This window comes from Centruroides sculpturatus, unplaced genomic scaffold (genome assembly GCF_000671375.1).
Source record: "Centruroides sculpturatus isolate CEXI.00-Female unplaced genomic scaffold, Cexi_2.0 scaffold1270, whole genome shotgun sequence".
Taxonomy (NCBI): Eukaryota; Metazoa; Arthropoda; class Arachnida; order Scorpiones; family Buthidae; genus Centruroides; species Centruroides sculpturatus.
Window position 1 is genome coordinate 547 of NW_019385410.1, and position 24,920 is coordinate 25,466.

General features: G+C 29.0%; 1 long non-coding RNA gene across 2 annotated transcripts in view; it reads right to left on the reverse strand.

Annotated features, from left to right (window-relative positions):
• Positions 1 to 1,032: 1,032 nt before the first annotated feature.
• The window catches only part of LOC111638662, a 123,442-nt gene continuing 99,554 nt past the window's right edge, over positions 1,033 to 24,920 (reverse strand). For both annotated transcript variants that reach the window (XR_002758911.1, XR_002758910.1), the window contains exons 2-3: positions 13,834 to 13,953; positions 1,033 to 1,202 (exon numbers count right to left, since the gene is read on the reverse strand). This is a non-coding gene — a long non-coding RNA (uncharacterized LOC111638662). The remainder of the gene's footprint in view (positions 1,203 to 13,833; positions 13,954 to 24,920) is intronic.

Sequence of the window (24,920 nt, forward strand, 5' to 3'; positions counted from 1 at the left end):
TTTATGCATATTTATAATATTAAAAAAATGTAAAGTTTTTTATAACTCGAATTAAGTAAGAATTTTATTTTTAATGTCTTGATATATTTTTTAAATGTTTTATTTATTTTTGAATATTTTCATTTAAAAACTTTTTAAAATATGCAAATAAATGAAATTGTTCTTTTAAAGTTTTTAAGAAAAACAAAATTATTTTTGAAAAATGTATTTTTTTTTTAATATAAATTTAATTTTTAAGAGTAGAAAACTTATCTCAAAATATCTCAGTAAAGTATTAAATTTTAGAAAATTTCATGTAATACCAATCGGAGGTTGTTTTTTTATATCCATCATAAATCCCAAAATTCTAAAAAATATATATAATAAAAGTAAAAATATTTCGATTTTTATACAAAAAATTATTTAAAAAATATCTTTTTGATCCTTTAATTAAATTATTTACAAATTTATTAACATTTCTTCGTCGAATTTTGGATAATTTTATCATTTTATAAAACATTTTTTAAAAATTTTAAATTGCCTGTTATAGATTAATATTTAAATTTATTTTCTCTACAATATCAGTTTAAATAAAGTAAAAGGATTTAACGGTGTTATAAAGGATTATTTACAGTAAAAAAAAGGTATATATTTTGAACTATAAAACTTTAATATAATTCCCAACTTATGTAGATGATGTAAATATACAAAGTGATTCAAAAGTTAGTTAACCATTACTTAAAATGTAATTAAATAAATAATTTATTTATTTTTTTAATATTAAATTACAATTACTGAAGTAATAAAAAAAAAACATTTTAAATTAATTGTAATTTATATCATGTTTTTAATCCACTCAGTTTGTATATTTACAAGTATATCTGGTTAACTGACTTTTGGTCCAGCCACATGTTTTTTTTTAATAAAATAACGAAAATACTTTATTATAAAAATATAAATAATTTTATTATCATTTAGAATTTATTATTTACATATTTCTTTTAATTTTTTTTAATTAAATTTAAATAAATAAATATATATATATGTATGGAATTAGTACAGTTGTAACATATTAAATCACATTAAAAGATTTGTAAACATTTATAGGCTTGGTTTTATTAATGCTGGAAAATAATTACATCAGATTAGATGTTTATCGAAGTAGGTACAATCTTTCTTGCTAGGCAGCGATCAAATTTCCAATTAGTTCATCCGCTGATCACCTATATAAGGGAGAAAACAATTCAATAAGATAAAAGAATCGATCGAGAAGGAGGGGGAAAAAATTTAATTTTTAATGATCTTCATCAATTTTATTTATCAAAATAAATAAATTTTCATCGTTTCCAACGATAAAACGTTCTATTTTTCCATAATATCGATTAATAAACATCGAGAAATAATTTAAAATATGACGTCGAACTGTCAACCAATAGAAGTCGTTATCAAATAAAAGAAATTGACTGTAATTTACTCGTTAACCAATAGGAGCTATTACACGATTATATTGCGTGGTTTTTTTTCCTTCTTAGTTTTAAATATCGACCAATAGTAAAAGTATAATAATTTTAAATATTAATGAATAGGAGGAGCTTCCGTTTTCAACAAAGAATACTTTAGTGATTTTTATAGTATGACGTTTTTCAAATATTAATCGTTAAGACTTATCATCGGAGATGATTTAAATTTTTAAATTTTAACCAATAATGATTCATTTATGAAATGACGAATTTAAAGATCGACCAATAAGATTCGTAATCCTGTAAAAAATAAATAAATAAATAAAAAACAAAGAGTGATTTGTTTTAAATTTTAAATATTTGAATTTAAATCGTAAATTATGAAATTGAATAAAAATCATAAAAATTTCGTAAATTTTATAATAAATTAAAGAATTATTTTAAAAAATTCAAAATTAAAATGAGAATTGAATTTTAACGTTGGATCTTATTCGGATAAATATTTTTATATTAAAATCATACAAGAGCAAGTTGTATAATTTATAAATTATTAAATTTATAAAATGGCGCTTGAATTATAAAGAATATTTTACATAAATGATAAAAATTAGAAAGACATTTTGATTACTTTTTAATTTTTATTAAGAAAGAATTTCTCGAAGAAAATGATGGACGAAAAATGTCAAAAAAATTGTCCTTCTTTTGGAGGTATTTGAAACGTGACGTGGCAATATGGTGTTGACAGTCCATAAGACTTAATCATTGTCGTCTCGCAGACAACAGATACGTCAGAGAGAAAGAGAGAGATCTTTTGACCGCCTCTATTGTGCAATACAACAGAAGTTGTCAGACACTTTTACAATTGGACAGACGTAACCTCAGCAACTTGAAAAATTCAAGAGGGAAAAACCTACACAAAAATCTTGTATCGATAAAGCATTCAGCTTCACAGTTTGTGCTCTGTCGATCCAGGACCACCTACCACGTCTTTATATCTATGCATTATCCGAAATAGGTTCGCTATGGCTAATAGAAGATCTCGAACGATGGTAAGAATTTTTGAAATTTCAATAAACTTGCAGCTAATAATTTTCTATCTTCAATAAGATGAGAGATTTTTTTTAAAAAGAAAAACTTTTTAGTTTAAAACTTCGAGGAAAATTGCAAGCAGAAATTGATTTCAAAGAAAATTTTGCTGCAAGAAATGCTAACAACTCTTAGAATAATTATAATTTTGATAATAAAATTTCGAAATTTTTAAAAAATATTAAAGCGATTTTTAACGTTTGTAACCGTGTAAAACGGAAACGAAACACCATAAACGATTTAGAAACAAGAGAATGGACATAATATCTCTTCGTTCCCTCGGCCTATATCATAGAATCCCGACCACCCGTCGAGTAAAAAGCCTTTATATCTCTGCACTCACCCGAAAGAGGCCCACGATGGCTAATGAAAAGGGCCCCGAACCTGCAGGACCTCCGGAACTCCTAACCTTTGCTATAGCAACTAGACGTCAAACGCAGTGAGGGATCATGTCTGTCAAATACGCTCGAGCATCGAACTGATGTCATCGCATGACGCAATGCGAGTAATCCTGGGGTATTTGCAGGATTAGAGTAACATGCGGATCGGACAACTCTAGGGACGAGCCTTCAAATTGCTACATAAGATACTTCTACATGACCGAAGTTCAATTTTTAATCACGATTTTTTAAAACTTTTATACGAATTTTTTTCCGAAAGTCTTTTCGACTTTATGATTTCTTCTTAATAGGTGTTTGTGAAGAACGTGTTTAAACTCTTATCGAAAGGAAGAGAGACATTCAGAACTGCTATTAAACATTAGGGTGGATGATACGATAGCTCACAGCTACCGTGACTAAACTAATTTCTGTGTTCGTCACGAAATCGTTTGACCGTCTATGGCAGGGTCCTATTACTCGATCGAAATGCGTCGGGATCCGAGGGGAATGGAGCCAATCTGTTACTGGTGTAATAATTATTTTCCGGCGTTAGAAGAGCAATTCTGTAAAAGAAAAATCACTCACGAAATGTATAGATTTAGGTTTTTTTAATCGTTAAATTCAAACTCACTTAGATGACTTTCTATCCTCTAATGTTAGATATCATCTCTGTCTATCTCTATTATTAAATATAGAAATATAATAATAATACTTTTTAATTGATAATATAAAGAATCGTGATACGAACGAAGATAAATGATAAAACAAATTATCATGATGCTATCATTGTTTCGGTACGATAATGTTGGAAATCTTCATGAAAATGTATATAAACGATTTAGTTGAATGTTTAGAATGATTAGCTTTATTATAATTATGTGCACAAATTCTTATTTAAATCTTCGTGATGATAATTTCACTAAAATCATCAGCAATGCACCATAAACGTACGAGGTTTATCATAATAAAGATTACATCAATTTCGAAAATGATTATACGGCTTATAACTTTAATATTTATAAACTCATAAAGTTTCTATTGAAACATCAATTCCTAAAATAAGCATAGGAGCTTAATATTCTCTAAACATCTACAAAATTAGCTTCGAAAGTCTATATAAAGCTAAAACCTGACAAAAGCGCGTTAAATTACTAAAATTGAAAAAAATATATATATAATATAAATGCATTAATGACCTACACCTTTAATAACCCAGGGAGGACGATACCAGAGTTAGAATTGTGAAGCACGTCAGCAATTTGCATAAGGTAGACGCAGAAATTAGCAGAATAGGAAAGGGGGGCTTTGCAAAAGAGGATTGAAAAAGGGAAGATAGATATTGTCAGTTGTCTGCAGTCTGATCACGTCGCGCCACTAAACAGCCATCTTTTCCGTAATCGTTGCTTTGGCCCTTTGGAAACTGTCTGCAGGGTTTGGGAGACATCCCGGCTCTCTGCTATAAATCAATCGTAATATGTTCGGTACGCTATCGACGTTTTTCAACTCGTCCCCTGCTTTCTGAATCATCGTCAGTGTCTGCGAACACTATACACTCGCCCTGTAAGTGTATAGGCTAGTTTAGAATATCCTCCTCCCTCCTGATACCTTCTGTAATGCCTCCTTCATATTTCTCAATGGATGCGGTTGTTAGGCAGAGGAGCGAAATGCAAAAAAAAAAAAAAAATCTACAATTATGCCAATTTTTTATTCGCCTTTTAAACTATTATCCTCGGATTAAATATTATGTAATGTAACTCTATAGATTACGTATGACAATTCTATACTCCAGCGAATACATCAACTTTATCGATTATATTAGTAAAGTGCTGCCGAGAAAGGTGGGTTGTTCTATGCGTATGGATTATTTTGATTTATGTTCAGTTTGTCAAATTTGCTTGTAAGTGGAAAGAAACCTCCATTCTTTGATCTATAATCCAGAAAAAAAAGAGGGGGAGAAGATTAAGTACGTTCGAGAAAAGCTCATTTGAATAATAGTTGAAAAGATTAAGCACGGTTACAATTGAAACAAATGGAAATTTTGTCGTGATCGCAATTAAGTTCCGTTGTAAATAAAGTAATTTAATTTCCTTTAAATTAATAATAAAAAAACAAAAATCTATTTAAGCAGGAGAGATAAAAAAGAGAAGGATAAGTATGCGAAAATTGAAACTTTGAAAGAGAAATAAAATTAAAAATCAGAAAACATGCTTATAAAATAGGTACTCATCAAACAAAACTATTCTCAAGGTAAAGACAGTTGAGATTAATTAGTTAATTCTCTTAATGACCTTAAAGAGACGGAAGTTTGGATAAGGCAGTAGAGGGTCTACTTTGTCGATATTGAGTTAGTTGATCTATCGCAAGGGGAGTCAGAGCAAATTTGTCTCATTGGAAGAGGAGAAAGTGATTTGCAAGTAAAAGTAGATAGAAGGCGAAGCAGACTAAGCATCGGTTACATAAAATGAACAGAAAACCAACCAAAGGTAATTTAGATGGAAGAATTTTCCTTTTAGAGAAGAAAATTATTGACTTTTACGAATTCTAGAAAATAAGAGAAAATCGGAGGAAAAAGGGGAAAAATAAAAAATAAAAAAAAGAGGAGAATCTCTTTAAGCCAGATGCAAATATATCTCAAAAACTTCTTCGAACCATCTAGCACGTTAATGAATAACATTTCACGATTTTCTGTAAATCGAAATAACTCGATCATTACCAAAACGTAATTTTCGTTTCGTGAAAACCTCCGAAAGACGTTATCTCCGGTCCTAATAGGAAAAGGTTGTTATCAGAAATGTACGAGGAGTACAGCCAACGATATGAAGACAGAGCACGCATATGAGCTATAGTAAATTTCCACTCTCTCTTTATGTCATTCCATAATAATTTGCAAAAGAGTAAAAAGATATTAAAGGTTTTCATGAAAATAATAAAAAAAGAATGGATTACTTCGCCACTATCTTCACCGGAAGTGCTTAAACTTTTGACAATATATTAAAAAAAAAAAGTAGTTATAAATGGTCTGATAAGCCATATTAAGTGATTTTAAAACTATGTACGGTGATCGTATAAAAAGTGAGAAACGGATTCTAAAATCTTAAACATGACTTTCACTCGAATTAACAACTTTGCAAGTTATTTTTTCAAAATTTTTATTCAAAATATGTGCCATAATCTTATTTACTTTGTTGGCATTCTTAAGTTGCTGTTCTTCTTAACAAAAGTGTGCATATAAAAAGGTTTTCTCACACTTATATCTTCGTATAATCTATTCTGATGATGTCTCAAGCCAATTTATAGGCAAATCTTTTTGTTTAATACTAAATATTAGTAAAAAAATTTGAAAGTTACGAAGACAAAGTTGAGTTTTTCGTTTAAAAAATATTTTTTTTTTTTTATTGATATTCAAAAGAATATTTTGCCGAGAGTTGAACAAATGTAAAATATACCCATATTAGCTTGGAGAATCTTGATAAAAAACAAAGAAAAGCGAGAAGTTTTACCTTCCCGCATCTCTAGAGACCCTCTTTAACGATGAAGGAAATCATTTTTAGATAAAATTCTTAAAAAATGTTCACACCAAAAACAAGAAAATATTGAAAAAAAAACTTTTGAGAAACGGAGAAATTTCAACTTTTTCATCTTCGGTAAAGAAATACTACTTAAACTACAACCAAATCCCATAACAACCGTATTCTGTGGAGCTACAAATAGAACTAGTGCAGTATTAGAAAAGAAATGCTGCTGCTAACAGGAGAGATGTCTCTAACAGGTGACACATGACTGAACCAATGTAACGAAGCTATGTTGCCATGTCAACTGTCAACTCTTGGTGATCCATTGGATCCTATAGAGCTGGATGTGCCTCTCGCTCCCCAAAGAGGCAGTTTGGTGCGAATTCGAGTAGATTGCTGCCACCTTCTAACACCGTAAACTCGACTGGAACAAGTTGCTAAGAAGAAAAATCGAATGCGATTTACCAACATGGTAATTACGTCGAACAAGATGAGGTGGGATGACATGATGGTAGCTTTAAAACTCTTACCCCATTAAATCCTTTTGAAACCTTTTATTAAGCCGTCAATTACCTTATCTACTCTCGGTACACTCTTCCTCCCCCTTTCAACATTAATATTTGTGTAATTTTACTGCTGACGATCCTTCTTTGTATAGCTAAAGGTACATGCTTCGGAATTACATTATCCTAATTAATAATGAAACGAATGCATAATTCACTAGACGAGGTAATGTATTATCGGGCTTAATTACACTTTAAAAACAACTTGCAGTCATCTTTTATTTGATTTATTAAATATACATGCTTTATTGTTTTAATATGTTTATAATTATTTATTATTCGTATTTAAATATATTTAATATTGTTTGACATTCTAAAAAACACATACATAATTCAAATGCTGCCTTTCGAAAATATAATTCTTCAGGGACTTTTCTTGTTAGGTAATTCGGAGAAAGTTGCTCCCTAGAGAAAGATATCCGCTATTTGGGGTTTCATAATGTGTACGTGTATACGCGGGGTGGCCCAAAAGTTACTTAACCATTGAAAAGACCAAGTCGAATACTTAATACTTTTGCATGTTTTTATCTCATTTTACAATTCGTATTCACAAATGTGCCTAGGGAAGATAAAACACGGTTAACAGATTTTTGGACCACCCTCTATACATGCTTTACTTAACACCGTAAAGATACGATCTTCTCTTCTTCTTATAATGCTAATTTCATTTGAAAGTGCTTTTATTAACTGACAAAATGCCCCCAACTTTACACAAGATTAAAATTTACTGATTCATTTTCAAAAGATACTTATATTCTTCGCTTCATTAAAATAATTGGCATGGTGAATTTCCTTTATGAAGTATGAAAAAAAACACGCATACATTTATTGCATAATTTTAAAAGAAGGTTTCTCATTACCATGTGTTTTTGATTTTAATATTATAAATGGCTGAGTTCTTAAATTTTTAATGAATTTTTACGCAAAAAAAATGTATGAAGATGTAACAGAACGAAGATAAAATACTGAATTTTTTATGTTAAAATCGAAGATTTATAAGGCCTCATTTATATGTTAATTTCGAACTGTATCGATTATAATTAATCAAATAATATTTTTAATTTAAATAATATAAAATTATATATTCTGTTCTAAAAAAAAATCAATATTTTTCATTAAGTTATAATGTTAGAAAGGATGACTCCATTTGGATTACACGGAACAAAAAATAAAATTAAATTAAATTAAATAACAAAATGGTTAAACCATAATTTGTGATTAAGACTATTAAATTAACAAAAAGTTACAAAATAACTTTCAATTTTAAAGATTGTTAGTCGAATTTTATAAAACTAGAGATAATTTCTCTGTCTTTTTTTTAAAAAAGAGATAGCCATAGATAAAGGGTTTATGAAGTCAAGCGTTGGAAAAGAGAAGAGCAGCTTCCAAGAACAATCTGTTATCTTTATTTTTATGAGGGCCACCAATTTAAAAGCCTGGAAGATAGACAAATTAAGAAAGGAGCAGGAACCGTTAGGGAGTTAGAAAAGGCGTAGTTAAAAACCTAGTGAGCGGCTAAAATTCAATATTCCGTCCTTTATGCCTTTTCGTACCGGCTATAAATTGAGGAAAATGCAGTCGAAGGTGGGGAAGTAGTGAGAGAAAAATATAGACCAGGTCAAAGAAGGAGGAGAAGAAGCACTAGGCCGAAATCATTGCTCTTTGCGACGCCGCAATAAGTCTCTAATGACGATCATTCTGTTAAGTCACTAAGAAAACGGCCGTTACTTAAACTAATATTGAGCTGTTTTCGTCTGATTAGTCTAAGATAGATCCTATCAACAGTATAAAGGTTCCATTTATACCGAGTAAGGTCATTTTCAAATCGGAATTTCTTCAATATTTTTGTTGAGGAAAAGTTGAAAATTTTTCAAAAATTTAAAGAGTTAGAGGAGTAATTTTACAAGAATTGGACGATTATCGAGAATCTCTACTTAGAATTAAAAATTCATCGATCATGGAAGTGAACGAAAACATTTGATCATTGAGAAAGAGCACAATTGGCATGGAAAAAATTCATTTATCACGCAGTGGGATCCATTAATCATTTCGGATGCCAATGATCAAAACAATGATTCATTCATCATTATGATCAGAATTCGATCCTTATAAAAGTCTTCGATCGAAATTAAACATTCTTCGATTATCCAGAAACCAATAAAAAAATCTATTCATAATTCTCTTCGACTAAAGGATTTGCTAATTAAGCATCGATTATCGATTTTCGGCATTACTCAAAACATAAACTTCCTGGCGGATTCTCATCCGTAAGAGCGAAGATTTATGGCCAATATCCAATTATTAGATTCGATCGTCGAGAGGACATTCCCAAATGTTCATCCATACAATCCATAGTAACAGTTTTTTCGACAAGAGCCCGGTTTCCTGTGGCAAGTGCAGGGCCACCCAACGGTGGAGACTTTACGAGCTTCCCCACTTGCACACTCCCATTGGCACGTGAGTGCATCATTCTCAAATATGGCCTTTCCGTCTCCCATAACGGTTACTATAAAAGTGACAAGAGCCGGAAACCCAGGGCTAGGTTACCATCCCTCCATCCCATTAGTGAAAATGGGGAGGTAGAAGAGACCATCGTTTCCACCATTCTTTGGATAATTTATTGTCTTCACGACCGCTGTTTAACCAACCAAACTGGACACAGCTCGTCCGATCCTTATTAGTACGGCGGTAACAAGGAAAGTGGATCAATGACCGACTTATTTTCTTTCAGCAATCCTTCTAGAAATAAAACTTTCACCTAATTGTTTTTCCAGATCCTTCTTCTGTTGTTTCTTTGTGTTATCTGAAGTAATCCGTTAATTTGTTGACGACCGTCTTGCAAAATGTCACAGCGGCTTCATCTCGTTAAAATTTATAAATATTCAATTTTATTTACGAAATTTTAAACAAATTTTCTATGATAATTTTAATTTACAAATGGACAAAACTTTAATTGCAGTAGGCCGCCATCGTCTACGATGCAAAGATATGCTGCGCGGGCGTTAAAATTATTCTTCAGACAATATAAATATTATATACTTCTAGAGTATTGTTTAGGGGTGATCTACACGCGGCGATATACCGAAGGCTGACATTTTACATAAGAAAGAAATCCTCGAAATAAGAAATTGAAGCCGTTAAACTATATCGCAACAAGGGAAAAAAAAGAAAGATCATTACGCAAGTTGGCAATTAAAGCTCTTAATGTAATGTGGCACAACACAATTGGGAAGCTAAAGCCTTCAAAACAATGAACTACAAAGCAATTTGGCAATAAAAGTGCTTAATCGAAGAGTGGACGTAAGAGCTCTTAATGCAAGGTGCCACTGAGCGATCCCGAAATAAAGCAACGTGAAGCAGGGACCATATGATAATAAATCAATATTATTTAAATATAATTAATGATCCATTTTTCTTCTATAAAAATATAGTAAACACATAAGTAATAATTGAAAAATTTAATCAAAATCAAGCAGTTTTGACCATTACAGATAACTTAATCTGGGCTTTAAAAGAGATGATATAATTAATTTTTCCCCTTGTGTATCGTTTCATGTATAAGCATAGCAAAGACGATATTCCATTCAAATAAAACAAAACTTCAATACTTATTACGTCAGATGTTGACGCAAAATGTAAAAGGAAAATACATCAGACGGGATTCGTTTACCTCAACTGATTGAAATCGTACTAATGTTACATAGAAGTTGGATTAATTTCCGCTCTTGATAATGATTTGAAAGATATTTTTCATCCCGATCGATTCTTTAATATTTAATTTAAATTTTCAAATCCCCTAAAAATACTTTAAAAAAGAATTTTTTAAAGGCAAAAAAATAAATAAATATTTTCTTTTATTATCAACGGATACTTTTTAAAATATTAATTTTTAATTATATTTAAAGGGATAAACCCGAATGTTTAATAAAAGAGTTGGGAGTTCTTACTTCTTTTATTCATTTAATAACTAGAAGGAGAGGAATAATTTATATATATTATTGATTTATATTATTGGAAATAGTAAATAGTAACATCGAATGAATTTATAGATCTAAAAATGGAAAAGTAAATGGACATTTGTACTATTTTCGAGAATAGATATGTATTTATATATATGTCTGTGCAAAGAATATGTTAACGTTTCGTAATGATTTACTATTCAAGAGCAGAAATTATAGCTTTGTAATGCAATATATAAATATTTTATGAGCCATTCGTATAAGTTATAGAGATAAAATTCTTTTTTATATATTTGTTCTGTAATACACTGATGGCCCAAAAGTCTGATAACCGCTATAAATGCTACTTTTCTGTCTTATTCAAGACTAATTACCTTAGAAATATATATATATATATATTCAAAATATGATCCTTCTCGATTACAGCGGTCTTTCATGCAAGAATTGCCGAAATATTGGCAAGAAAATGAGGTTACCCGACTTTTGGACCACATTAGGCATGTGTTAAGATTGTTAAATTGCTTGCAAGAAAGACGGTTACTCGAATTTTGGGCTACTGTTTATTATTACAAAAGTCTCAATATACTTGCATGGATCGATTGCAAAAAAAAAAAACCCACGAACTTAAGCTCACGTGACTAAGATAATTCTATAATACAAGCATTAAACATTTATGCATTTATTCTCTTATTTTTGAATTTAGAAACTGTAAACAATTAATTTTTTAACATGAAAATCTCCTTGCCACACATTAAAAAAAATACACTTTAAAATATTTGTTATGTTTCTTAAGCAAAAAAAAAAAAAATGCAACGACAAAAAAAAATAAATAAAATAAAATAAATAAAAACGTTATTTTATTATTTTGTTGACTCGAAGAAAAATAAAAATAATTTCTTTCCGTAGATTAAATTAAAGGAGAAAAAAGATAATGAATATAATTAAAGAAGAGAAATGATAATTAAAATTTGATTAAAAGAAGACGGTAATTGAAATTTAAGAAATATAAGATGATGATAAATTAAGAAAGACGATAATGATGATAATTAACTTTTTTTTTTTAAATTAAATTATAATGAATAATATTTTCGAAAAATAAATGATGGTGATGATAATATTAATGGAAGAAAAGTGGAGTAAAAGAAAGAGAAAAATGATGATAATTAAAATTAAAGAGCGTAAGACGGTTGTAAAGTAAAGATGATGATGATGATGATGATGACGGTGATTCTAATATAAAGAAAGAAGAATTAAAGGAAGAGAAAATGATGATAATTAAAAAAATTAGGTGGAGATGGCTCGTTAAAATATAAAAAAAACTATGTTAAATTTCAAGAGAATTGATAAAATCTAAAAGGAAAATAATGATGATGATAGTGATTTTAATTTTAGAGGAGCAAGAAGTTGAAAAAATGATGATAATGAGAATTATTTACACGAAAGGGCAATTAAAAGTTAAGAAGTGTAAAATGATTAATTAAGAAAGAAGATAACAATTGGAATTTGAGAAAGGATTTTAATGTAAAATAATTGCAATAAAATAAAGTGAAAATTAGTTAAAAGACGATAATTAATATTATATTTAAGAAATATGAGATGATGATAAATCAGGATAAAAGAAGACGATGATGATAAGTTTAATTTAAGAAAAATGGAGTAAAAAGGAAGAGAAAATGATGATAAATAAATAAATATAATATATATATATATATATATATGTTTGTAATATATTACTGACATAAGAAATACGAAAAGGCAGAGTTAAAAACATTTAAATATTCAAAAAATGAATTCATATCGATATGAATTGTGAAAAGATTAAGTTTCGTAAAATTTAATAACATAAAATACATTTAATTCGTCCATCTAATGGAATGAGAATCCTTTTCAATTTACGAAATTTCACAAAGTAAAAAAATAAAAACAAAGAGGAGGGAAGAAGAAGAAAAATAAGAGCAAATGTATTTCGGGAAGTGGACATATTTTGTTTTTATTTTATATATATATATATTTTTTTTTTTTTTTCATTTTTTCCCTCTTCTTCCATACGGTTGAGAGTTTTAGGGAAAGAAGGAAACGACCAATTTAAAAGATAGAGTTATGCAGGAGTGTTGTATTGGAAACAAGATGGCACCAGGAGTGGTTGAACTGAATGTAAATGTCATCCGGCGGTCATGTTCCGATGACATGATTGTAGAAATTGTCAGCTTGTCATCTTGTCTGTTGGAAAACATTCCATCTTGGATCAGAGGACAAACTACTATATGGCACAGATGTTATCCATTTGAATTTGAATCGCCCTATTGGCTCGAAGAACTCGTTGGAGAAATGACAGAAATTTATAAAATCATCGAGTTTAAGAAAGATATAAAAAGGAAAAAATTAGCAATTTTCAATTACATAACGTTTAGTTATAGTTAGAGAAAGAGAGTATGAAATTATGTACATAAATAATAAATAGTAACAGCATTAATTAGACGTTTAGAAGTAGCAGCAGTAACTAAATTGGCCATAACTAAAAATAGCGCGGTAATAAAAGTAAATTGTAGACTGTTTATGAAAGGTAATCTCTTAATTAAGTTAAAGTTTTCCTCAATAAAGTTATTTTTAAATGGAGTTTTAACTTTAGATTGAAATTTGTAAAGATCCCGTGTAAAAGTATAAGCAATTAATAAAGAGTTCCTTTGATAAAAATCTACAGAAATAATTTCTAAACGGGTTTAGAATCGTTTCTATTGGCATTTTCGACGAATCGAAAATTTCATTTTGTGCACGCTCGAGAAAAGAAAAAGGGGAGATAATTGAAAAAATTCTCATGTAAATGAGATATAGAGGAAAGTGGATAAATCTCATAATCTTAAATTGTCAACAGAAAAGTTGAAGAGTTAACTCACCTGTCGTAGTTTAAGCATAACAAACAGATTCTTTTTTTACTGTACAGGTGATGTTTCTACGTCTCCTTCAAAAGAAATAAGAAACCGTTCTTCAATCAGAGCAACTCCACTTTGCGTCATCTGGAAAGGAACGAAAACAAATAGGATTTTAAAGGATCGTCTTGTGTAACATGGAACATGTTGAGGGAGCGGAAAGAGAAAAAGAAAAAGAGGGGGAAAAATCTACTTTTCCTGACAAGACTATTTTGAAAACGGTATGATATAATTGGCTCGGGAAAAGTGTGAGACACATCTTCTATTATGGTGACAAGTCCTACACGATGTTTTCCATTTTAGCTTTTACGGAAGAATGTGAATTCTCCCAAGCGACCCTTCTGGCGCAAGAGTAATTCGAAGGTTTTGGAATATTAGTTTCAACGCAGATACACCGCTACTATTTCTCAGGATGATGATAAACTTGAGTAAAGTGAGTTTCGGAAGAAGAAATTTAGATCCTTCCAAATGTTTATTAGTTTGCCAGCGACCAGAGTCAGCTTCTCTGAGATGAAAATGCAACTTTTTGATTTGTGGTAGGAGATTTAAGTTTTCCTTGCGAATTTAATATACTTCCTTTCTTGGAAAGAGGATAGAAAACGTTTATGATAATAAATAATATAGAATGCGAGAAGTGAATGCAATAACTTTAAAGAAAGAAAATATAAAATTAAGTAAAAACTTAATTTTATATCAACGTAAGCGGTTCTCTGCGATATTTACAAGATATAAAATGATTATTTCTTTTAATAATTCGTTTATTTTAATGTCAATTTCTAAATTAGTAGGCGTGCCTTTCTATTTTACAGCCAATTACTTACAACATTGTTAAAATCTTTGTTACTTAATATCTTACACGTATCATAGAAGACGGCCTATGTTCAAAGAAAGTTTTAAAACTAATTTTTCCTCCTTCGATCTACCGTATATATTTTAATATCCTAATTTAATCATGTAATTTAAAGAATATTTACAAATTCGAACACGTACGAAACTAAACTACACATATGCATATTTATTTAGAGTTAAGTCTGAGAGATAAATAGTCAAAAAGAGAAAAATCGTACACATAAATATGCAATAGTTGCGTAGTTAAACTCATAAATATGCAATATAACCAAACTAGATATGCATACGGCATTGGCATATCTAGTTTTCAAACCACGGCTTCATAGCTAGAATCATAAATGTATAAGAGTCTCATAACGAAATTTATTCATGAACCAGCATAGATGTATACACGCAACAAATAAAGTTTGATTCAAATAAGGCTTCATATAAGTATATGCAAAATATAAATACATTCTCATAAATATCTATCGAGTATGATAACGTATGAGACTAAATAATACAATGAGTGGAGAGGTTCTAAAGGTAGATCCCGAACAAAATTTTGATAAATTTATAACTTTATATTAAGAATTTTACATAAAACTCTAAATTTGTTATATATATAAATGGAAACAATTCTATTTTTTTAAATGTTTTACTAGATATGTGGCTTACTTTAAGGGCTGTGCATAAAAAGCAGGACACGATTATTTTCGTTAACTGCTGTGTCAGATTACTTAAAAAATCAGGCAGAGGAGGAAGAAGGAAGAAAAAAAAAATATATATATATATATTCCAAAATTACATCCAACAGAGTAAATTGCTTTTCTAAAATTTTATTAAGCAAATATTTACCCCAAAAATTTCTTTCCGTTCACTAGTGGCAATAATTATAGAAATTTTAATATAAAAATATGCTATTATTTTATATATAATCCTCCTCTTATCCATTAGCATTATGGAGGTTGTGGAAGGATGTAGAAGGAGTTGTATGTAAGAAAACAGCTCGGAGTGTTGCTCGGTCGTCGAAGATTTGTCGCCATTGCCCTGCAGCCTTTTCCATGACGTAATGTTTACATAACATCATTCTTACCTTGTTTTTCTTTCGCCCGTTATTGGTTTGTATTCATTTACTCTCACCGAGAAAGCGAGTTAGAAAACACCTAACTTCTACTTTGCTTTACTTCTTGCAATTACATTTACGGTATTAAATTGATAAGGATATTTCTAATATACTTAATACCATTAGATATTCAGGGTAAAGTCGCATTTTCGGTTGATTTATTAACTTCACATCTCCTTCTACTACTCGAAGATAGAAAAACCTTTCTTCCAAATTATTTTCCTCTCTACTTTAGCAGATATAATAGTTTTTAGTAAATTTCTGGTAAGATATTTGACACTTTGTATCTTCCTCTATTATCGTTTTCATTTTTGGGATTGAAGAAAGAGAAATATCATTCGTAAAAGTACGATAACTCCAACTTCTTCACGCTGCTTTGTTTCAATCCAATTGGAAGTTCAGCCTTGCACGGAATTTTTCTTCCTTTTTTTTCCTTCTTAATAAAAAAAAATCTTATTGCTAGACAAAAGAACTTACTCTTTATCAATTTATAATTAAGAAAAGTAAATTTCTACAATAATTTTCATTATTAAAAGTCGAAAATTTGAATAATTATGCTCGGTTTAAACGTGAAAATCTTAGTTTTATACATCGAAGAGCATTAAATTCTATTCGGAATTTTTGTTTATTCATCGTTAATTTATATTAAAAATTTCATAACTGAGTTTTCTTTAATATAGAGCTAATTATAGGCCCATCTTTATGTTAAAAATTTTAATATTAAAAAAAAACAAATAAAATTTCATAACAAACTTCCGATTTTGCAGATTAAAAATTCTCATCGAAATTTTATCATTTTTAATTCATTTTTATATTGAGTTTCGTATAAATTTTTATTATTTTATAATTCAAGTTTGAAGCTAATTACAGTTCGTTCAAAAATATAAAATTCCACGACAAAATTTTTCAAAATTAAATGTAATTCCTTAGCGAATTGCAGTAATTTCTCAAAGATTTCACGTAATCGGAGGGAGGGGGAGAGAACGAAATGATTTGCTTCAATATTTATTTGGAAAAGTAGGTATTTATTCAAGAGAGAATTATTAACTTAAACTTTTTCTTTAAAACTTCTATATATATATATATATATAAAGAGAAATAAAATTTTCCAGAAAGTACTGAAAGATAAACTATGACATATGATCAAAGACAAACAATCCTTATTTATTTATTGACTGGCGATCCTTTGCTTAAAAAAGGATTTGCTTAAACATCTTTCAATCACAAATATTTGACGATGGACTCTGAAAATCTGTTTATTCTTATGTAACTTCTAAGATATTATTGAACTGGAGTTTCTTTCTTGATCCTTATGCAGCGAGGATGAACTGATATGGATTACATATCATTCTTAGCGAGGAGAATTGTGAAAGGTAAGAACAGATTTTTTCGAAATATTCCATATTTAAGTTGTTTTTTGTTCGATTTAATGTAATTTATTGAAGATCGACTTGGGTTCCTCTCCTCCTCTTTATTAAAATTACTCATCAATGAAGTTCTTTACTGACATATGAGAGCTTATCATCGTAAGATGATAGGTTCTCATATATATGCTTACGAGAATTTTTTGGATAGGGCCACAACTCTCATATGCAAATTAGAATAAGGGAATTATGCTGATGATATAGCATTTCCATCGCTTTGGATGTCTTGACTAAAGTCGAGTCCAAAAAATCAATTTGTTCTTCTCGTCTGAAATTATTTTAACATAAACGCTAAAATAAATGATTTATAAACGTTTCTGTAAGTTATAAATTTTAATTTTGTAAGATGGATTTATAATATAAAGATTAAATAAATGTAATTTTATTTCGAAAAGTCTTTGTAGATGTGACCACCAGTGTTCAGTGGATAAAACTACTGAACATTGGTAGTTGGTTACGGGTTCGCGCCTCTCACCAACGGGCTGACCAGGTGGAATTTCCCGGGTTTTTTCACGTGTCTAACATTTAAATAGGAGCCAGTTTCCGTAGAAAGTCCTCCCGAGAGGCACACCCCCCTCAGTAGATCACCCATGTGGAGCGTTGTCTTCTAAACATCAATGCAATCCTTTATACAGTAGATGTGTAACTAAAATTAAATTCTCTATACATCTGACGATGCGGAGGTAAAATATAAGCCGTCCAATCTTAAATAATAAGATTTAGCCAAGTTATTTTATCGTATTTAGATTATTTTTAAGCTTAAAAATAACATCGATACCGCTAAAAATTAACACCTTTTCTAAAATATGAGAGTATGATGCACTTTATTGATTTTGAGAGATTATCAAAAACATCAATAAAAGCCGATAAATTACGAGAGAAATGAGAAATTTCTCATTATTTTAAATATTTATCACAGGAGGATTAAAATATTAAATACCGTGCAAGTGAAGTGTTATTATACATTATCATCTACCATTCAATTTTATAAAGATATAAGGAATTTAAGCTTAATTTTTAATAACCGAGAGAGAGAGAGAGAGAGAGAGAGAGAAATTTGAAAATAATCGCGATCTTAATTAATTAATTATTATTTTTTAAAAGTCGTAAGTTTGTAAAACATCTTTTCTTGGATGAAGTAAAGTAAAATGAGAGTGAAGATGCGGAGCGATATTTGGAAAAAAGAGAAAATAGAAAGATATAAATGGATATTTTAGTTATGAAAATAGGATATAGATATATTTATAAAAGATATCGATGATCGGACATGGTTACGAAGTACAAAATTTGAGAAGTGCAAGCGGGTGAACAAGTGACAAGCCTTCCTACCGTCAGCATTATAGACCGCCTGATCAATACAGATGGAATGTAGAACGTGGCACAGATAGGCGGTGTGAAAATTCCACTTTCACAGGTTAATTCATTTCCAGCCCACGTACGAGATGAACTCTTCCATGGCTGTGTATTACCAGCGATGAAATTCCACCCCTCCCCGTACCCTCCCATTGCGTTCTCACTCTTCAACGATAGAGGTGACAGGAGCGGTGCACTTTATAAAAGTAGAATAGTTCAGTGAAAACTGCTGTTAGGAGAAGCAATGTGTATGCATAGTACGAAGTCAACTGAAAAGTATTTCCAAGTTATCCTCTTTCTCTTTATAAAGGATGGCGTGTTGATTAGAAGATAACTTATTTGCCCCATACGGCTGTATTAAAGAAGAGATTAATTATAAGAATTAACATTAGTGTATACATTAAAAATATATAAACGACTCATTAGTTTTAAAGTGTCCAAAGTATATGTTCTTGTATGTCTAATTATAGTTTACACGCTACTATTTAATGATCGTGCGATAGCAATGAGCAAGTTTTTTGCATTGGCACGCTAAGAAAGGTGGAAAAAATTAGCATTTTTGATGAATATGTCAGTAAAGATATAAATGAGTAGAATAATAACAGGATTTTTGATATAAACGACAGATAGGAGCCGAAATAAATTGAATATAATGAACTAAATTTGTATACTGCAATGCATTTACAACTTGAAAATTGCTCATCAAACCATTAAAATTTGTAATTTATACACAATTTTTTTTTGTATAAATTAAACAAATATTAAATTTTCGCCAGTTTAGAATATCGAAAACACATATAAGAGCCTAGAAATAATAAATATTAGTAATAAAGATAGAGAATTATTTAAGTAATATCGGAAGTATCAGATTTAGTGAAAATGAAAATATTTATATAGGGTAAAGTACTTAGTTATTGACACTTTTACAGAAATTCTCTTACACATTATTATAAAAATATTTAATATAAATAAACTTAAATAACTTCTATATTAATTCATATAATAATTTATAAAATTTGATGTTATTAACTTCATTAAATTGTTTCGTTTAAACACGCGAAGAGTATTGATTGATTGATTGATAGGCTATTTTATTTATTAATTTTATTCTAATTATAAAACTGTAGGCTCGTATATTAAAATACACGTATATAATTTTAATTTTATATATCTATAAGATAAATATATTATTTTTATAAGTTAAAACAGATTAAATTAGTTCTATAAATCTGATTTTAAATGGAAATATCTACTTTTTACGAATGAAAGGTGTCGATATTTAATTTATTTACGTATTCTTTAATGAGTAAATATCTTTTAATTGTTAATAATACGTTAATAAAATTAAATTAACTTAACTCAACTCATTATTTATTCTTAATGTTAATAGAATTTTGCTTTCCAACTTTGTAACAACGTTAAGTTTCTAACTAATATCTGTTTTTATAAAGGGGCAGATGTATTTACGTAAGTTAAACAAACTAGGGAGGCCTCACGTTTTTAAAATTTATTATTATCTATTGGGATGGAAGGGCCTCGTCTTATTCTCTATTTTATTATGAGATATAGAGTCGCTTATTGTTTCATTTAAGAAACTATTATAACAAGATAAGATTATGAGTAGGCCTCTTATTGTTTACAACGTAAGATACAGTCTTATTCTTTAACAAATAAGAGGCCCTTCCACCTTCATCTTGTTGCAGCAGGAAGTGAGATGAAGAGTCTCTTACATAAGACTGAAGAGATCCTTCACCCCACCTCCTGCTGTAACAAGTCTAAATCGGATTCTGGACGAGGATAAGGCTAAATTGTTAGATTAATTAGTCATTAAAAAGCTTATAACTGTTAAATCTTTAAGATTGTACAGTACATCCACAAAGTTTCAAGACTAGCAAGAGACTAGCAACTGTTAGAAATAGGAAAAATAATTTCCTGTTTTACTGTAACATTTAAGAAATTTATAATATAAAAATATTAATATATATAAAAACAAATTATTATAGCTACAAATGTATTTGTTTAATGAAAATAAGCTGATAAATGATGTAAGCTGCATCCTATTTGTAAACTTAACTGTTAATAAAAAATTAAATAGCTCTGGAAATCCTTGTCTATTAATGGTTAATAAAATCAATATTAATTACATTAAATATTTAAAAAAAAAGTAATTTTTGGGTATAAATTAATGTAAAAGTTAGTTTTATTTATATTTATACACAGTAATTTATATATAATTTACACTGTAATAAGGAACACTTTGTTTTGATAGTTGTGTTTAGAACACTACTACAGACACAATTGTCTATGCTACATATATTTGTTTTTAGTGTATCTATTATGTATATGGCTTATGTATTTATGTGTATGTTTGTGGTAATTTAAGTAATATAAAAATGCTGGCTCTACTCAGGTTTAGCTACAACTTAAACTATATCAGTATGAGCTCTGCAGCTCAAATTGATGCAATTTAACTTAAGTTGTAGTCCTCCTAATCTATAGATCTAATTAACTTACCTACCTATTTGAAAAACACACAATAATCAATATAAGAAAGGGTTAATTAATATAATCGAAAGGAAATAATTTTCTTAAAAATATATCTTATGTTTAGATCATATTAAGTAAGGCATAAGTAATTCATACGTTACAAACAAGCTTCCTCTTTCTTGTAGCTTATGCCAATTATGCTAATATTAGATAAATTAAATCGCATAATTTCATATCTGAAGCATAAAATGCCATTATAAATAAAATTTTAGAAATGTTAAGTAGTAAGAATGATAAATAATAGAGTCTTAAATGTGTGGTAATGTTAATATTTTCTATCCTTACTACTACTTTATTAAACAGTATATAGGCCTAATAATAAAATAAATTAACGCAATAAAACCTTAATAATTATTATTAAAAGTAACTATGCATTAACATTATGTTATAATAAATTCCTTTAAGATTTTCTCATCTTTATTCACATAGGCTGACAAACTGTACTGCCTACAGTAGGGATGTAGTAGATATAGGTATGTAATATTAACAAGAATATTTAAAAAATATATAAGATTTACTTAAAAAAAACAAATTAACAAAGAAAAATGATAAATTATAATAAATTTAATACAAAATACCAGTTTAAATATTAAAAATATCGAATTTTTAGTGTAAGAAAACGTGGTTTTTATTCATCTTCGCCAGACATTATAGTTGAAGTTATCGAATATCGGAGAGTATTAATATATAAAAACTAAAAACGAGGACGAAGAAATAAAGAATTGATTCCTTTTTTTTTAAAATTTAACAAAGCCTTGCATCCAGATAATCCCTTGCGGTCAATACAACAACAACAACAACAACAACAACAACATAGAAAGAAGGAGAAAAAAATGATTTCGAAACATTCGGTAAAAGTCGGGCGGAAATTTATTTAGTAACATTAGTTGTTTAGTGTAATCGAATTTTAAAAACGAAATAAGTTATATATATATTTTTTTTTCGGAAGGGNGATGGTTTTTCTCTTAAAAAATCGGGTATAAACACGCTAAAACATTGTAAATTTTGAAGGAATTTTAAAAGTTAATATATTTAATATTTATTTTGAAGAAATTCTTGAAAGTGTAAAACCAATAAAGGCATAATTTTGGTAAGATAACGGCATTCAAAGTATCGTTAAGAGGGTAGTTGGCGGTTTGTCATCTTACAGCCCTTTTATCCAGAAGTGTTAAAGAGCATATCGGCATCCCTCTGGTCGAATCTCTTTAGTTAAGTTGTGTAAATGTGTTGTAAGCCACGAAGGGAGGACATCGGGTATTTTCTGCCAGCTTAATGTCACTAAAAGTCAACGATGCGTGTGATAACGTGAATTTTATGGACACAATCCTTATCCCTTTCGCATATCCCGATCGCTGTGTTTGTACAAAGAAGGGGAAGAGCATCTCTGGCTCTTCTTCGCTTGACAGAACAATGAGTTTCTTTCAAAGGCTTGATATCATTATCGAAAGACGAGTTACTCCATAATTTTACAAGATATCATTCTAGTTTATAAACGCTTATGAATTTCATATAAATGGATGAATAATTCGTTGTTTGTACACAGTAGAAAAATGGGTACATCATTGGTAAAATGAGCAATTTATACTTTACATTGTAAATCTTCTTAATTTGTTTCCTTTAAAAAGGAGAATTAAAGACATTTTTAAGGAGAAGACAGCCTTTATACAATAAAAATAGCTTTTAAAAATGCTGTAAATTGAGCCACTTTAAAGCAACAATAACTATTAAAGAGCCCGAAGAAATGAAAAGAATGCTAAAATAATATTGAATTTTGATAACGAGAACATTAAGAAAATGTCAGAAAATTTTTTAAAGAAAGAATTTATTATATATATATTTTTTTTTCGAAAGGGAAAAGTAAATAAAACGATTCGTTTAGAGGAAATCTAACTTAATAAAAACAGATGTATGGAAGTGAAAAATTGCTGATGCGCGTTGAGTCTCTGTTTAAAGTTATTTTTTCCGCTTGATTTAGAAAGTGTATGAAGAGAAACCATTTAGGAAATATTCTGTGATTTTTTTTTCAGACGTTTTTCCCTTGCATTAAATAATTTATTTTTCTCATAAGGGACTACGTCGGGTCATTTTATTCTTTAGCTTTTACATAAAAGCGCCGAGTTTAATAAGCTGAATGAGCTCGTTTGCGTCTAAGTTTTAGACAAGAAAAAGTTATCCTTGTCGCTTTTGATAAATATAATAGAATTCGAAATCACGAAGAAGTAATTAAAACATTTTAAATGGATATTTATAGCTAATTTGCTTATGAAAAATCTCTATAAAAGTTTATTGAGATTCGATGATTTAACTAATATTTTTCGTTAGTTTAAGAGGATTTAAACAATATTTTTATTTATTAAACTGGAAATTTATGTAATTTTCTAATGTATACGAGTGTATTTGATAAGGTTGTATGCATTATATTACATTAACAAAGTATACAATTTAGTAACATCGCAGTTTGTATGATTGGATGAAATCTGCTTATAAAAACAGTAAATTCTTAAGAGAAAAATTGTAAAAATATTTATATAAATTGAAAAATTTAGTAATTACGTTTGACAAATTCATAAAACGTATTAATTTTTTATATATATACATAAATATATTTTTCAGAAGGAACAATAAACCGAGCTCAACTCTCACTTTCGTGTATTCTTACTTGATTTATCGCTGCGTCACGTGATATTTAAAATAACTCTGCAATAAAATTAATTGCAAAATTTAATATACGTTTTGAATAATTGAATTGTTTCAAATTCATCAGGAATAGTCAACAATAAACGGCAACAATTGAATTTATTCATGCTCGGTACTAATGCAGTTCTATGTAAATCAATGGGGAGGCGGTACAACGTCGTCCATAGTTTCTCCTACAGTTGATGCTTTGACCTTATAATGCCCAAATATATTTAAACAGATGAAAGGATCGCAGATGAACAAACATATAAACGCCTAATTAACAGAATTAAGATCACTTTAAAGGGATTAATTCGGATTAAATTCAACTCGTTTTCGACAGAGTTTCATGCAGTGGTAAGAAAAAAGGCAATCCATTATGAAAGGAAAGAGTTAATTGTTTATTAATACTTTAAAAGGCGGCCGTAAATGCTACTAAAATATAAAATTTGAAACATTTTAGAGGATTTTATAAGTATTATTTTATATAAATATAATAATCCTAACGGATTTATGATACACGAAACAATTATTCCCTTAGTTGCTCCTTAAAATGATCTTTGTAAATAATAAAAATGTCTTGTATCGGTTCGAAATTCCGACTATCGGCTCCAATAATTGCTTGCTTGAGATTAAATTATAAAATAATCTTCTATTTTCTTGCTATTATAGTAACAAAATATAAGCTTTTATAAAATAAAATAATATATATATATATATTAAATTGTTATACTGAATTTTCCATTACTTAGTTGCATTCGTATGTAATTTTATGTAAATTTAAACAATTTAATATATCAAAGACACGCAATTTTGAAACTATGTAGCTTATATACCGCATAGAATGTAGCAGCATATATTCAATTATGTGAGTGCATACACTCGCGTGTTGTGTATAAATATGCACTCACATATTGAATATACGTTGCCTCAACGTCTAGGTGCATTAAAGATAAAAGTATGCATGTATCATATGCGTAAAAGGTGGTTCAAAAGTTAATTAACCGTCTTTTGTTCTCTTTGTATGTATTCAAATAAGAAAATATAGAATAATTTCCAGATAGAGAGTTGCAAAATTTATTAATATAGGCCATTTTTTG